Source organism: Passer domesticus, chromosome 4, assembly GCF_036417665.1.
Source record: "Passer domesticus isolate bPasDom1 chromosome 4, bPasDom1.hap1, whole genome shotgun sequence".
NCBI classification, from domain to species: Eukaryota; Metazoa; Chordata; class Aves; order Passeriformes; family Passeridae; genus Passer; species Passer domesticus.
Window position 1 is genome coordinate 66,365,909 of NC_087477.1, and position 15,209 is coordinate 66,381,117.

The window sequence follows — 15,209 nt, forward strand, 5'->3', positions numbered from 1 at the left end:
TAGAAGTTCTTTTCTTCTCCTCCCACCCACTCAAATATTTTCTGTGCTCATTTGGCTCCTACGCTCTTGAGGTTCAGTTAAGTGCTTGGAGGTGTAACACCCTGTCCTGTATGACCATGCAAAGTGAATTTAATTTGACATTTCAGTTTTGGAGTTTTTTGCATTTGAAGTCCAGCCATTGCATAATATTTTTGGTGAGCATCACTAGTGTGACCAGCTGCTACCACAGACCTACCTAGAGGACAGAATTCACAGGGTCTGATTTTCCATCAGCCTGCCCCTTGTGTCACTACTTGTAGCTGTGCCAACTTCCACCACTGTCCTTCTGCAGCAGTTTCACATCCATTTTGCACAGGGATGACTGACTACAGAGGATGCAAGCCAGTGGAAAATTTACCTTGTGTTCTCTGCTCCATCTTGACGAAGGCATGAACCAGCACCCTCATAGTGCGGTGACTCTTACTTTTAGATGAGTCTTATAAGAAGGAGCATTGCCATGGCTAAGCTAGTGTGAATGACACTAAGCTTACCTCAGCTAAAATAAACTCCCTTTTTCCTTCTCAATACAGCCCTCCTAGTGGTTGGATGTTCGTCTCTGTGCAGCTTGGCCAGTAGCATCTCCATGCTGCCAGGATCCACAAGCCTTAGAAAAATTGTGCTTTGGGGTTAATACTCCTACACACTGCAGGGATGCTGGCTTTGAGCAAAAAGAATTCAAAACAGTGGGTTTCAAATAAGTAATCTTGGGAAAGAGGGTCTGGGAACTAGTGTGTTATGCTTTTAAAGTATATTCAAAATCCTTGCAGCTATGTCTGTGTATGGAGTAGCTCGAGGTTTGTTCAGTTTTGGAAAGAGCAAGCATCACCTTTAAAACCTAAAATGTGCTCTTCAAGATCTTTTGAGGGAGCTGTCAAACCAGCATCTCGTTTGCTTTTTATTACTTCTGAGCAGTAGTTAAAACTGGAAAGGGAAAAAACCAAGCAGCTGAAGGACAGACTTTCTCTCCCCTGGTGCTGTAGAAGTGCCTGCTTCAGTCTTCTGCCATTTTGCTTGAGAGAGCTGGAGCACTTGAGTTATGGTGACATCTATTAGAATTCAATTAGTGGTAGTTCACTGACCCAAATTAACATTCTTTGTTAAGCTCAAGTCAGTGTATATGTATGCTATTTCCAGGCCAAATGGACCTGCACAGAAAAGAGGCTCCGAATCTCTGAGCTTGTTGGCAGTGTCTTAGTAACTGGATTCAGAGCACAAGCTTATCTAATGCCAGTGCTTTAGGCTGGCTAATAGAATTGCACATGTGTGTGGTTTGTTATTAAACTGTGCAGAGCTCTGACTCGAGGTGAGTGGGGAGAAGAAGGACAATGGAGGACATGCTAGGGCCTCTCCTGCAGCCTCTCGGCTCCTCTCCTCCTTCCTGGGGAAGAGCAGCTGCTGGGATGTGCTGGAGGTCGTGAATCTCCACTGTGAAAGACATCCTGGCATGTGGGGTGGGTTGGAATGTTTCTTTCTTACTTTACTTCTTACTTCAAGTCTTTTACAGGCTCTAGACGGCATCAGGTCTGCCCAGGTCCTAGACTGTGTTGTTGGCTTTGGTGCTGGGGCTGCATTAACCCACCTCTCTCATTTCACTAAACCTTTCAGGTGCCCAGTCCATGGATTGCTGGCTTTGTGCGAGTGACTTTGGCAGTGCCTTGCATTGTCAGGCCTGACTGTCATAGAAATAATGTCACTGCAGTCAGGAATGCTGTTCAGCATCAAGAGAGGAAAATGAAGGAGTCCCATTTTGTTGCTTTATCATGGTCTATCTATTCAGTGGCTTGAAATACTTCAGAGCCGTCCATGTGGTTGTGGTTTCCCTTCAGTTTATTTTTTTGGTTTAGAAATCTCACTGTATAGTATTTACCTATGTTTGCAACTTAGGTTTGGGGTTTTTTTATGTGCTTGTATGGCTTTATCCCTCTAATAATAAATGAATAGCTGGCTACAACCAGCTATGATTTTAGTTGAAAAGAGAACATGACTTATTAGCAAACAGTGGTTAATGATTGATTTTTAAAGGGGGAAAAAGTCTTTTAAAAATATTTTTTCACAGACTCTACTTCCATGCTGACATTTACACTAAGACGTTGGGCAGAGACTTGTTAGTCTGGATCTGTTCCCATGTGTCACTTTGACTAGTTTAAACTGTCACCAAGCATCTTAGAATAGTCAGCTTCATGTGTCTTGCGGATATCAGTCATTATAGTTCACATTTTCATTTTAATGACTACTGATGTAGATGTCAAGAAGTGTTGAGGCATTTGTGCATTAAACTTATGGGTATTTTCTCTTATTTAATAGGGTTTTGTCTCAAGATACAGTTAACTATTATAAGACTAAATTACTCCTTGAGCAAGCAAATGTTTCCCTTGTGTGTGGATTTGAATTTGATCCACAGAGAACAAATTCTTTTTGTGATGCAGTGATTTCCCTTCATTATCTGTGCCTGTTTGCTGTTTGGTAACTTGGATATACATATTTCAAATTTAAATACACCAATCCCTATGGAAAACCAGCTAAATACATGTCAGCATCTGTAGAGAACATCTTTCTGATTGTGACTGTGCCCGGTACAAGGTAAAACTTCAGAAAATCAGTTTTCAATATACTTGAAGGCATTTACTTATCCAGCAGCACAGATGGCACTTGAAATGCTGAATAATAATTGTTGAGAGCCAAGGTAAACGATGGTGCAAATGTGAAAGCGGACACAGGCATTAAAGTCTGTGTGAGCTGCACTACTTGAACAGACAGGTGATAACATTTGCATGTGCAAACTCTGTTTTACCTCTGAAATGATCAGCTAATGTGCTTACTTGCCTGTGCAGGTAGTGGGACCAGAGGGCAGGGCAGCTGCTTGCAGAGGTGAGGAATGAAGGGTCCAGGACATACTATAAACTAAAATTCCTGCTGGCTCTGCTTGGGAGTAATGGAATATGCCTTGTAGCCGTGGAAGTTCCAGCCTTTAAGACATTTAATTACATTTTGGTTGCCTTAAGCCCTACCTGTATGGAATACAAAACCTCTATCCTGCTCAAAACAGATTGTCCAGCCTTCAAAACCTTCTGCAGGTTCTGATGGCATGTTACAGTTTAGGCACAGCATGTTTTTGTTGAAAATAACCATATAGCCCAAATCAGTGTTGAATTCAGTTGTCCATCGCTCAGCTTGTGCTTTTCTAATATATGTGGATACTTTGGAAAAACCTGCATCTGTTTTCTCATAGAACCACTCCTGAAATGTGAATTGTGCAAGTTTTGCTAGTGCTGTGGTGTAGTGATGAAAGAGCCTCACTGCAGCAGCCAGGGTGTTTGTGGGGTTCAGTGCTGGACACAGAGACTGGGGGAGATCTGCTCTCCTGTTCAGTCACTTAGAGGTTCTCTTTGAGCTCATGTTGGAGAGCTGGGCTGCCAAGGCACCCCAGGGACTGAATGCCTCTATGGTCATTTCTGTGTGCCCATAGCCCCTGGGGGCAGCCTTTGCCTTAGCAGCCAAGAAGAAACAAGCAGAGAGAAGGTTAGGGTGGAAATATGAGGAAGCTGAAAATGTGGGGAAGCAATAAGCATGTTGGGAACCATGATGGATGTCAGTACCACTTCACCCTCAGCTTAACTCTTGCCAGTTTTTTGTAGGCATCATAGTCCTGGAGAGTTTTAAGTGATACTGTTGTGCTTGAACTCATCTCTGACTGAATCTCTATTGATGCTTTTGTTGGAACCTTAACTGTGCAAAACTCCACAACATTAGTGATGAGCTGTGGTTTTGTGGGTTTTTTGTTCGGTGTGTTTTTGTTTTTGTTTTGGTTTTTATTTGTTTTGATTTTGTTAGTTTGGTTTTTTTTTGTTTTGTTTTTGTTTTTTATTTTTTTCTTTCTGGTATCAAATGGTCATATTTCATTCCATTTTATTAGGATTAAAGTAAAAATTGCTGCACTGACAGCGTCATTTGCAGACTGTAGCTGACCATTGCACTCACTCAGCAGCACCACATTGGCTCTCTCTTCAAGCCTTGGTTTCTTCTAAGTTTAGCCAGACCACCTCAAAAGCTGTGAAAGCCTCCTTCTCCCGTTTCAGCTCTTTCTGAGCTATTTACTGATTTACGGCTGCCATCTGGTATGGGATCCCTTTCATCTGTGGATTCCCCATTTCTCTTCTGATCAGTGCTAGCAGCCAAAATTCAAATCTGCAGTTGGAGATTTTAGTCCTGCTGTTGTCCTCCCTCCTCTTCTGAGGCAAGGGCAGAGGACCTCTCTGCCATACGTCCTACAAGTAGATCCTTGGCCAGTGGCATGACTGTGGTGGTGTAACAGATCTTGACTGTAAAATGAAGGCATTTGGAAAGCCTTGAAAATGTTTCTTTTGAAGAGCTTATTTACTAATTTTTTTTGTTTTTCTTGTATCATGGTTTAATTAGAGATGGAATTTTCTTCATAAGTGCAACATTTCTGATGTGGTTTTGCCTCCATTTCCTATACCTATTCATATTCTCATTGATAGAGAAGAAGTTGAAAATTTTGAATTAGTGTAATTGATGTTCTTTGCAAGACATTTCTGCTCCCATTTTCAGTCCAGTATGGAATCTGCAATAATAAAGCAAACACATTTCTAAGGTATTTTTCACATTTCACTTTTTTTTTTGGTTGGATTTACATGTGATATTAAAAAAATCACTATCCATAGAGTATATGAAATAACATTTTAGTTCTCTGTTAGGTACATTCTCTTCAAGGGTCGATACAAAGTGGCATTTGCTCTGTGATGCAGAAAATAATCTGTTAAAGAAAAAAAGATACATACTTCTGTAACCTGCAAAAAAAAAAAAAGGCAAAAAAAAGCACCTTTACACTAGGAAAGAACAATAGTATGTGGCATTCAGACTGGAGAAGAATTAATAAAATGTTAGGGAAGTTTTACATTAAAAGTAAAATAAGAGTGAAGCACTCAGCTTCTTTCATCATTAAAAAACTCAGCAATAATGGAGTAGTTCATGCATTTCGTTGCTTTACTTGAGTTCAAAGTTCTCTTAATAATTTAGTTTTTGCACCAAAGTTCAACAGTCTCAAGCGTGCCATGTGTTGTTGTAATTAGTCTGTGTTTTAAGTTTAGTAGTGGCCTGACTAATGTACTCTTAAGAGGCTTTATTTGGAAAAAAGTCAATATATGAAGCCAATAGAGCTCTTGAGAGTTTGTGCCACATACACACTCACAAATAGAAAATCATGTTATCAATTTTCATTTGACTTTTAATCAATTACAGTGACAAAGAGATGATTTGAAGTCAATTTTCTGTTGGTGCTAAATTAGTGTTTGATCACAGATGTTTACTCTGGTGACTGCTTTCTTTTGCAAAAGCCTTGTAAACTAAGTTGCATAGTTTGATGCCTCTCATTTTCAGGTGATTAGAAGATTTTCTCTTATTTTGCTGCTTTTAGCAGCGTGAGAGATGTGCTTCTGCTGGGATATGACTATGTGGAAACCTCTTAAGCTAAACATGGAATTTAATAATGAAGCCTGGCATTGACTTAGAAGTGCAGCTCTTTGAACAGAGATGTTCCTTTTCAGTGATCCACCACTAAATCAGTTCTCCAAAAGGGAGACTCCTCCATCCCATCTGTTTAGATTTGTAAAATTCATGCTAACAATAGCTTTTGACCAAAAGTACATTTTGCTTCCGACTTAATATTAAGGAACAGAAGGCAAAGAAGAAAAGAAGAAGAAGAAGAAGAAGCTATAAATGTGAAAAATAAGAAGCGAGGGTTCTTTGCAAGAGTCAGAGAATCAATCTTGAAAGCATTTCTATTTTTTTTATGCCCCTTCTTTATTTATCAGCTGTTTAAAATAGATAGGCCAAGACTTTTCGTTCTCTATTCATAGAAGAGCGATTCCTGAGACCACATAGCAGGCACATATGGAAAACTACTCTGTCTTCTTTTGGATTCCCCAGATGGGATTCAGAATGTTGGTTTGATGCTTAAATTCGCATAAACTCAAGCTTAAGACCAGATTTTGAAGTGGTCAGTAGCCTTAAATAGAGCCAGTGCCGTTCTTATTTAAATTCTGGTATGAGTTGCCAGAGAGCAGGTGCTAAATGTTGGAATTTCTCATTCATTTGAAATCTGTGTGTCATACTAAGAGATGCAGGACACTGAACATCACTGAGAATCCAGCCGCAGAAACGTGCTGCGTAAAATGCAAACCATAGCACACAACCCAAACCCATCATACAAATCAGCCTAAATCATCAAAGCAATAGATCAAACAAATGCCTCAAAATTCAGTCTCTCTCTCCTGTCATTCTCTCCAAATGCTTTGCATAATACCCTGAAGATCAGCAAACAGATTTTGCCTGGTATGCAGTAAAGTGAGGATTGAATTTTACTGAGGGACCATGGAATAAAAGAACCCACCAGAAACCTTGTCTATGCTGAACTGAAGCTGTAATATTTGTACAAAGAGAATATACAGGAGTTTTTTCAGTTACATTTTGGTTATTTGTTGTTAATTGTACTTAAGACTCAATGGTTTAACAATCTCTTCCATTGATAATCCCTGAGTCATGACTACAGAGGTTGAAAACCACAGGTCATATTCTGTGTCTGAAAATTGATAGTTCTGATAAATACTTTTGTAATGCCTCATAAAAAATTTTCTACTTCATGAAAATATTAGACTATTAAGTCCCTTGAATTGGCAATCCCAAATGAAATATTTCAGTTTGCGTTCTTTGGGCTTTGCCTTCCCTTCCCTTCTCATAACAAAAAAGTAAAGAAAATTTTAAAGTAGGAAGCAAAGCAGGAAAATGGGCAGTTAACTGCTTATTTTTTGTTGAAAATATGGAATAATTCTACATGTCTGAGTTTTATTTGCTCTTTTTTTAAAGCAAGGCCCTACTTTTAACAATATTCACAGGAAACTTTCCCTCAGTAATACTGGGATTTGATATCAGAGAAAGGCTGTGTTTTTTGCTCATGTGCAATGGCAGCAAAATATCTGGTCAGTATATCCAGATGTGATCCTGTATTCTGCACCAGCTGTTTGGGAAGGAGATGGAGTATTGGGGGAGTTAAGAAAAGTGACCAGACTCACCTGTTTGACTTGCTGTGTGTGAGAGGTGGGCAAACTCCCCAGTGGCAGCAGCAGGAAGGTGAATCTCCATTAAACCCAGTTTTCCCTTGGCTGCGAAGGAGGAGGGTGACCCCGGGGCAGGACAGCAGGTGTGGGTAGTCCCAGGTGGGTGCTGGGGACTCTGGGTGGCAGAGGCTTTGCAGCCTGGAGTGCCACATGCCAGAACTCACAGGAACCAGCTCGACCTAGCTCAAACCCCCTAATTTAACACAAGAGAAGAATTCTGCTCTCTGTGTGCCGTACACTGAAAGGCTAGAGGAGGGATTTAGCAGGGAGCCCGTGGGGCTGTATCCCCTCTGTCGGTAGCAGCGGGCCTGGTGCTTGCACTGGTGTGCTGTGGTGAGCCCACAGCATCGGCTCTCCTGGTGGGCTGGGGCATCCTCCAGCATGAGCACTTCGTGCAGGTAAACGACATTAACTCCCCAACAAGGAGAAACATTGTGATCCTTAATAATGATGCCAAATCTGCAGCTGTAGCTCAGGTGTTTACTCTGGCCAGTGCATAAGCCCTTTGAAATTTCCTGCAGCACTGCTTCTAAATTCAGTACATTAGCATATGCAAATTATCCGCTTGTGTACAACCTGCTTTTTTTAGTCATTCATAAAAAGTAACCTTAGTGAATGATGATAGTAAAGTTCAATATTTGAAAGACAGTCTTGAGACTGTACAAAACACATTGCCTTGGTCATATCTGTGCCTTGTTTGTCTAAGAATAGAAGCTGGGGAACTAATCAGATCTTTGTGCAATGCTGGTTTTATTTTACAAGTGTCCCTTTCAATACTTGCCCAACATGCTATATTTACCTCCTGTATTACACTCTGGGTTTTTGTGTTTAATAGGATAATCTGAGGGTCTGACTCTCTTCCTGCTTGACATGAATACCTCTCTCTTGATTTTTAATCTCACTTTCAATTAAATATGAACTATTAGTATTTCAGGAGGAGAAATAGAACCTGGATTATTTGGTTATTTTGGCTCCAGTTGTGTTTTACAGGTTAATATGTCTTTTGGGAAATATCAGGTGGCAACTCTGTCTCCAGTAATTGTTCAGCAGAAGACAACTCTTCCAGTGCTAAATTGGAGTCTGCTTGTGGGCCAGGGTTTTCTGCAAGAGTGAATAAAAGCTGCATGCCTTGTCTTTCTTTCTTCTACTTTACTACAGGAGGGAATGCACCCAGTGATATGCAGAAGGGCTCTTTTTCACTGTCCTTTCTTCTGCTTTCCATTTGTCTTGTCAGTTTTGGACTAGAACATGAAGAATGAGTTAGACAGGTTGAATTTGCTGTATTGGGAAGGGCCTGGTTAAGACTAGAGAGAATTAAGGGCTTTGTAAAACTTTGGAAAAAATGTCATTATGCATGAACCTATAAATCTCTAAGTATCAAATGAGCTTTATATATAATATTACTTAGCAGGAGAAGAAAGGACATTTAAATGCTGTCAGAAATTAATGATGAATCATGCCTGGAAAGCTTCACAACAGAAAGCTATCACATTCTTTGCTGCTTCATCTTTGTATTAGAAGAAATATTCAAACTAAATTTAGCTGGTGTGATTTGGAGGCAGTATGGCTTCAGCATTTCCCTCAGGATTGACTCTTTCCAGTTGGCTTTGTTGCTGGAATTGTTAGTGAGGTGATGAACCACTTGCTCCATGCTGGAAACTGGCCAGGGACAGAGGTAGAGAAGGACCCCACATGGAAAGGTACTGGTCCTGGGAGGGACAAAGAGTGACCCAGAGCTCCTCTGGAGCACGGCTATGGATGTTAGTGTTTCCTCTGAAGCTTGAATTAATTCTCACCTGCCTTTACAGTGGGTAGTGAGGGACCCTTCATGGCAATAGATCTGTAGTGAGGCTTCTGTGTGCTTGCCCCTCTTAGCAGCCTGAAGCTTAAGAAAGGGGTATTTAACTTGAAAAATGGTTTACTTCATAGAATTTCCAACCAGCATAATGTTTATTAAAACAGCCATAAAATTCCCTGCGTACCACATGAAATTCAGCTTGATAATGATAGCGCTGCTATTGTGATTATGTAAGCATAAAGCAGATGATTTACAAAGAAATAAATTCCAATAGCACTGTGCAAGAAATACGGGTCTCGAAAGCTAATGCTGGGGTTGGTACAGGGAGCAGCAGCGGGCTGCACAAACTTCCAGCCTGAGGTTCCTTGACTGAGTTTAAGCTGACTCAGTTACCATGATCCAGTGGCTTTGTGGCACTTTGGATAAAATGAAGTTGTGATCTTAAGTCCATTTCCTCCTGTGCCCATGGCACCAACAAAAGAGCCTTCAGCAGAAGCCTCTGAAGGGATGTTTAGCATGAAACAGGGATGTGGCTGAACTTCCCCCTTGCAGCAGGGACATTGTCCACAGGCACAGAGAGAGATGACTGATTAGCTCTGCATAGGTTCCCTGGGTACATTTGGTTGTGAGACCTAGGATTGCCATTCCCACAGGAAGCCAGAAAGCTGTGAGACCACATGGGAAGGGTTGAAATGGCACTGGGGATGATTGCCAAAAATTTTTCAAAACACTGGGTGGTACAGCTAGGGATTGAGGTTGGAGATATTAAATGCTTTTAAAACTAGAGTTTCACATTTTTTAGTGCCATTTTATTTTATTTTCATTACAAAAAATAAAAGGTCAATATCCTGGCAGGACATTGCATTGCCAATCCTGGGCTCTTCAGGGCTCCATCTCTAGCTATTTATTGCTTTCAGTTTTATCTCCTGCTGAAATTCATGTGAGAGCAAATAGTCACATCCTGGGTAAAAGTTAGATGTAGCACATGCCACTGTGAATAGATGCCTTTTAATTTTGGAGATTACATCAATCACATGAATGTTATTTGGACTAGCATGTGTGTTTGGAGCAAGCAAGCCATGAATATTTAAAAGGACAGACCACAGATGAGAAACCTTCAGAGGCTGACACTGTAACAGGTATTGCTCACACTACAGCATTTCCACAGCACTGCAACTGAACCAGTAATGGCTTACCCTTGTAAGCCAAATTAGTTGTGCTAGGTTAGTTAAATGCAAATATTACACAGCCCTTGGTTCTTCACTCTGCTTTGTTAGTCCTTACTCTTATTCTGCTGTCAAACACACTGTCTTTCCACCCTCACAGGAGAAGGTCTGCCCAGCTGCAAGCATGGATAAATGTCCAGCTGAGGGTTGGGTTCTGAGCAGAAGTTGACTGCTTTGCCATGTGGGGGCTGGCCACCTCCCTTGATGACCAACAAACTCACAGATCTACTGCCACCATTTTCCTGGGGTACATGGCATTTGTTTCATGGTGGACACAGTCACCTGGGGAAAGAGCCTTGCTGTGTCTTGGCACAAAAAACAATGAGGTGTGTTTCCACATAGCCACGAGCAGAAGTTTGGAGCATCAAAGTACATCAAAATAGCTTGCAGCTGGAGAGGTCATGCTAGAGCTGTGCTGTGGAGCTCAGACGTGATTGTCAACCACCCAGGCTGACCTTCAGCATACAGACATAGCCCAGATAGCTAATAAATCAAATAAACTCTCTATGCCATCTGAAGCATCCTAATCCCAGGTTTTCTGTGCCTTTTCCTTTTTTATTTTAAAAGCATTTTTGTGACTAGTTAGTTTTGCTCTCTGAGTTTGCTGAACCACTGCTTCAACCACTACTTCACCCTGTATCATATGCATTGTATTTTTCTTACATGCTCTGCCTGTAACTATGTGCAGGAGAAAATATCCATCTGTTAAAGGCTGAGGTATTAGACAGAGGGAGAGACAGTTTTAAATAGGTATTACAGGCATGTCAAATTAAGTTAAACAGAGATGATTAGACAAAAAAAAGTCCCAGGAAAATCTGGGTGACATTTTATTCTTGTCAAAACATGAAAAATTGTAAGAGGAGGAGTGGAAGAAAAAGGCTGTTTAATCTCAGAATCTCCCATTCTAGTTAGATAGCTGCTGTACTCTCAAAATACAATGATTTAACCATGACATGAAGATGATGATGTGCAATCGACTGTATCAACAGTTTTGCAGATGTTTATTTGAAGTTTAATGTTAATGAAATGCAGAGATGTGCCTTGTAGGTTCTTGGTTTAGTTTTTGGGTTTTTATTTTGGTTTGTTTTTTTTCTCTCCTCAAGTCCCAGTTTTCATATTTAGTGTTTCTAATAGTGGAATTACTTTATCTGATTTAGTACCTGAAGAACAGTCTTCAGAAAGTGATTTAATAAATAACTGCAGAAGGAATTCTGGTTTTGAGGGGGCCAGGACAGAACAAGTAGAGAGGTTTAAAATGAGTGAGCCCATAGGACAGAAGATTTCTGTTGGGGTCTGTTGGAAAATCTTACACTGCATCTTTTAGCCAGGCAGGTTTAAACTTCCTTGTCACCAAGACTGAATTTGTCATTATTAAAAGTACTAAGTAACATGTAATGCCTTTGTCACTGTGTGAGATAATTGCAGGCTCCATACTTTAAGGAAACAAACTGAGAAAAAGTCTATTTACATACACTAAGGACATACACAGATTAGCTTCAGCTGGCCTGTTTGTTCTGTCAGCCTGTATTATATAGGAGATTAGATAAATGTACAAGAATATTAGGCATAACAAATATTTGGCAGTGTTTCTCTGTCCTTGTGTTATGCTACATGTAGCCCATTACAGCACATGCCTGGGAAGGCTGGGGACACACATGTTTAACTTCTTTAGGTCACCTGGGGTAAGAGACAGCCCAAGCAAAATGATTTCTTAATAAACCACAATTTTTGGTGTATTATTTCCAATGAATATTCAGGTTGGAAACTGCTGCAGCTGAAAAGCTGTGAATCAGAAGGAAGCATCAGGATGAATTAGGATATGATTCAGTTACTGTTGTTGTTTTATTTGTACTTGCCAGTTTGCATTTCCAAGTTAAGACAATTTTGTTACTTATCTTGTGCAAGTAACTGATCCATTTACACTCTCAGCTGGGAGTAATAAAATCTTCAAAATCTTAGCGGTCAACTCTATTTAAATATTTAGCATTATATTTTGTAATTTCCTTCTCTGTATTTTTGTATTTAATTGTATTGATTTTTCTTCATTTTTAATGACATCAGAAAAAAACCCCAAAAACGACAAATACAGTCTGTTTGTCTCAGTGGCTGAGTATGAAAACTGGTCAGCCTGGAGACAGCAGGGATGGATTCTTCTGCTGCTCGCTGGGAGTTGGGTGTCTCCTGCTGGGAAGGTGCATCCTGAGGGTGTTGGTGCAGTGAGACACGGGTAAGCAAGAACAGGACTCGGAGGTTGGAATGTCTCTTCCCTTTGTTTTTTTGGTTTTTTTTTTTTTTTTTCCCCTCAAGGTTTCTCCTGTGTAAGATGATGATGATTGCTCATCATAAAATACACAGTTTAAAATTTGGACTATGTCTCTTTTTCCATCCATTAATTTCAAAATGCCTTGCAGAATTTGATGTATTACTAGCTTTTGCAAAACGGTGCACAGAAAGCTAGACTTCATTATTTTAAAAATGGCCTGTATTTTTGGAGGTGCAGTTTTAGACATCTGTTGAAACTTTTTCAGAAGCCCAAATGTACCCCAGCTGCTGTTGTTTCAACATTCAACAGATACAATAATAAATAGCTATTTTATTAAACCAAAACTTTATCTGGTGTCTGGCACAGCAAACTAAGCCCAGTGCTTTGAAACCTTTGTGATATATGGGAAATTCTTTGGAGCCCAAGAGCAGCAAATTCACAGGCATAGTTGCAGGGTCATGGCTTGGAAAAGAGGAGGAAATATACCTCATGAAGAAAGGAAAGCAAGAAACTATTGAGCAACTGATATTCCAGCGAAATGAGAATATAATTTCAGGTGCTTCATTTGGACAAATTTTTGCAAGTCAAATTGAATGAGTAAACAAATTTGCGAATTCTAGACCCTGATAGTCTTTGGTTATCCTTGACATGAATACCTCTGAAATACTTCTGTTGGACATACTAACCTCTGTATAGAAACATTAAGACCACAACTAGTAGTTTCAGCTTTAATCATAATCATTCCTAAAGTCCTTAGAATTGGAGATGCTGAAGAATCTGTGGACCAGAGCTTGGAAAGCCCTTTTTCAAGGGCCTTGCCTGATTACAGAGTTGCCAACTGCCAAATCTCTAGAAACATTTCTAAGGAGAAAATTTTGTATTGCCTAAGTAAACAATAAATATATCTCAGCTGCATCAGTATTTTCTTGCAGGAGCTGCAGGACTGTCCTTTTTGATTTATACTATGGAAAGTTCAGGGGCTTTTTTTCATGTACCTGGAAAGAGTTGATTTCAAGCTGGAGTCAATCCTCTTCCCAGGTTCCTGCAGTCTGTTTGTGACCATCATCTGGCATATCTCTTCCCAGACCATGTGTTACATATCCCTCATCAATCCAGTTCTTCCCTCTGCTTCCTTTTTTATCTGCCTCCTTTCCTGACTCAACGCTATACCTAAAAATCGGTATGACGTTCCATGATGTAAATTGGTACTTTTAATATAATTTTTCTTTTGAGGATTCTTTTGTTTGTTTGCTTGAGCTGTGTCTGTATTCAGTATTCTTTTTCTGGAGATTGTCCAAGTAGATTTTTTTTTACTGGCTATTTAATAGAGTTTTGATGTACATTTTTATATGTATTTTAAAGTGAAAACACAAGATATACTGAGTTTTAACTGGAATTACTTCATCAATAGTTGATTCTAAACCTTCAAAAATGAGATATTTTGTCCTGTCATGTTAGCAGCTTTTTGCTGTGCTGAGAGGATGACCCACACTGTGTTCATCAAAAAAAGGTATTGGAGGGATCTTCTGAAGATGATGTCAGTATCCCTGATGTTATTTTCTTAAGGATTTCAAAATGGACAGTGTGATGTACTTCTCTGTATGGCTACATTTATAGTATTTCAATATGAGGCAGAGAAAACCATGCCCAAGCATGTGTGTACTCACCTACTGCTTCAAAGGGAGTAGAAGGATGAGGCAACTAGTGACAGTGAAAAATTCAGTTACTGAGGCATAAAAGGAGAGTCTGAAAGTAAATGCTGTTAGAGCACAGAACAGACTTTTGGGAATCACAGCACAGTGGCCTGTTTTCACTGCATCATGAACCATTGGAAGGACAGGGCTTGAAATGTGAGTGTCTGACATTTTTGAGGAATATAATAAATCTATTAAATGGGATCTGGGGGGACAGAGTGCAAAATGTTAAAAATATCATGTAAATAGCAGCTTCTACAGGTGTTTCTATTTGTACTGAACCTGTAAGATCCAGAAGCTCCTACTGACTTTAAAATTAGTAACAGGCAAAGTTGATGCTAAATGGCCTCAAGAAAAAAGGCACAAAAATCTTACAAAAAGTCAGGATCTGTAGGATACCTCTTGCAGTACAATACTGAACCTTCTTTCTCCTTCCCCTAAAAGAACATTGTCTGTTATGCAGCAAAGCTTTTACTGACTTCTGCTAATGGAAAACTGTGATAACAATCTTTGAATAATAGGGGTTTAGAAATATCAGCTCCTGGGTCCTTATACCAGCTTTACCAGTCAATACTGTAGTTTTCTTTTGGAGAGGCAACAGTCTTTGAGGCAGAGAAGGAATCAGTGCCACGCTGTATATCTTGACCTTTTTTTTGTTGTTGTTGTTTTTAATCTCATATGAAATATTAAATGCAAATTCAGCAATGCAAAGGAGGAAAAACCAGATTATTTTCCTTTTGAGTTTGCTGATTAGTCAATTGCTTAGTTCATGGAGGATGTCACTTGTGTCAAGTTTCTGTATAGTTTCATAGAACTGGAGCGTGATACTTACTGTATCTCAAGTGAATGATTTTTTCAATTAGCCTGCAGTTCCTTGGCTGTATTCCCTTTGCAGTTCTATGCGGATGATGTAGAGCAAAGGTTTAAGATGTTTTGGACAATTTATGATGTTTAGAGAGGCTATTTGTCAAGAAACAATATCTTCAACAACTTTTATGTTCAATTTTTGTCCTGAGTCTTTTGTTTATTTTTATAGCATTTTTTTGAGGTGTAAAA

The 15,209-nt window shown here is 39.7% G+C and overlaps 1 protein-coding gene and 1 long non-coding RNA gene across 2 annotated transcripts in view; both read left to right on the plus strand.

The window, feature by feature from the left end:
* LOC135299448 (uncharacterized) overlaps nucleotides 1-11,311 on the plus strand; it is a 93,806-nt gene extending 82,495 nt beyond the window's left edge. The window contains exon 3 of the long non-coding RNA XR_010361431.1: nucleotides 10,297-11,311. This is a non-coding gene — a long non-coding RNA (uncharacterized LOC135299448). The remainder of the gene's footprint in view (nucleotides 1-10,296) is intronic.
* The window catches only part of PPARGC1A (PPARG coactivator 1 alpha), a 363,434-nt gene that overhangs the window by 208,325 nt on the left and 139,900 nt on the right, over nucleotides 1-15,209 (plus strand). The gene's annotated exons all lie outside the window — the stretch shown is intronic.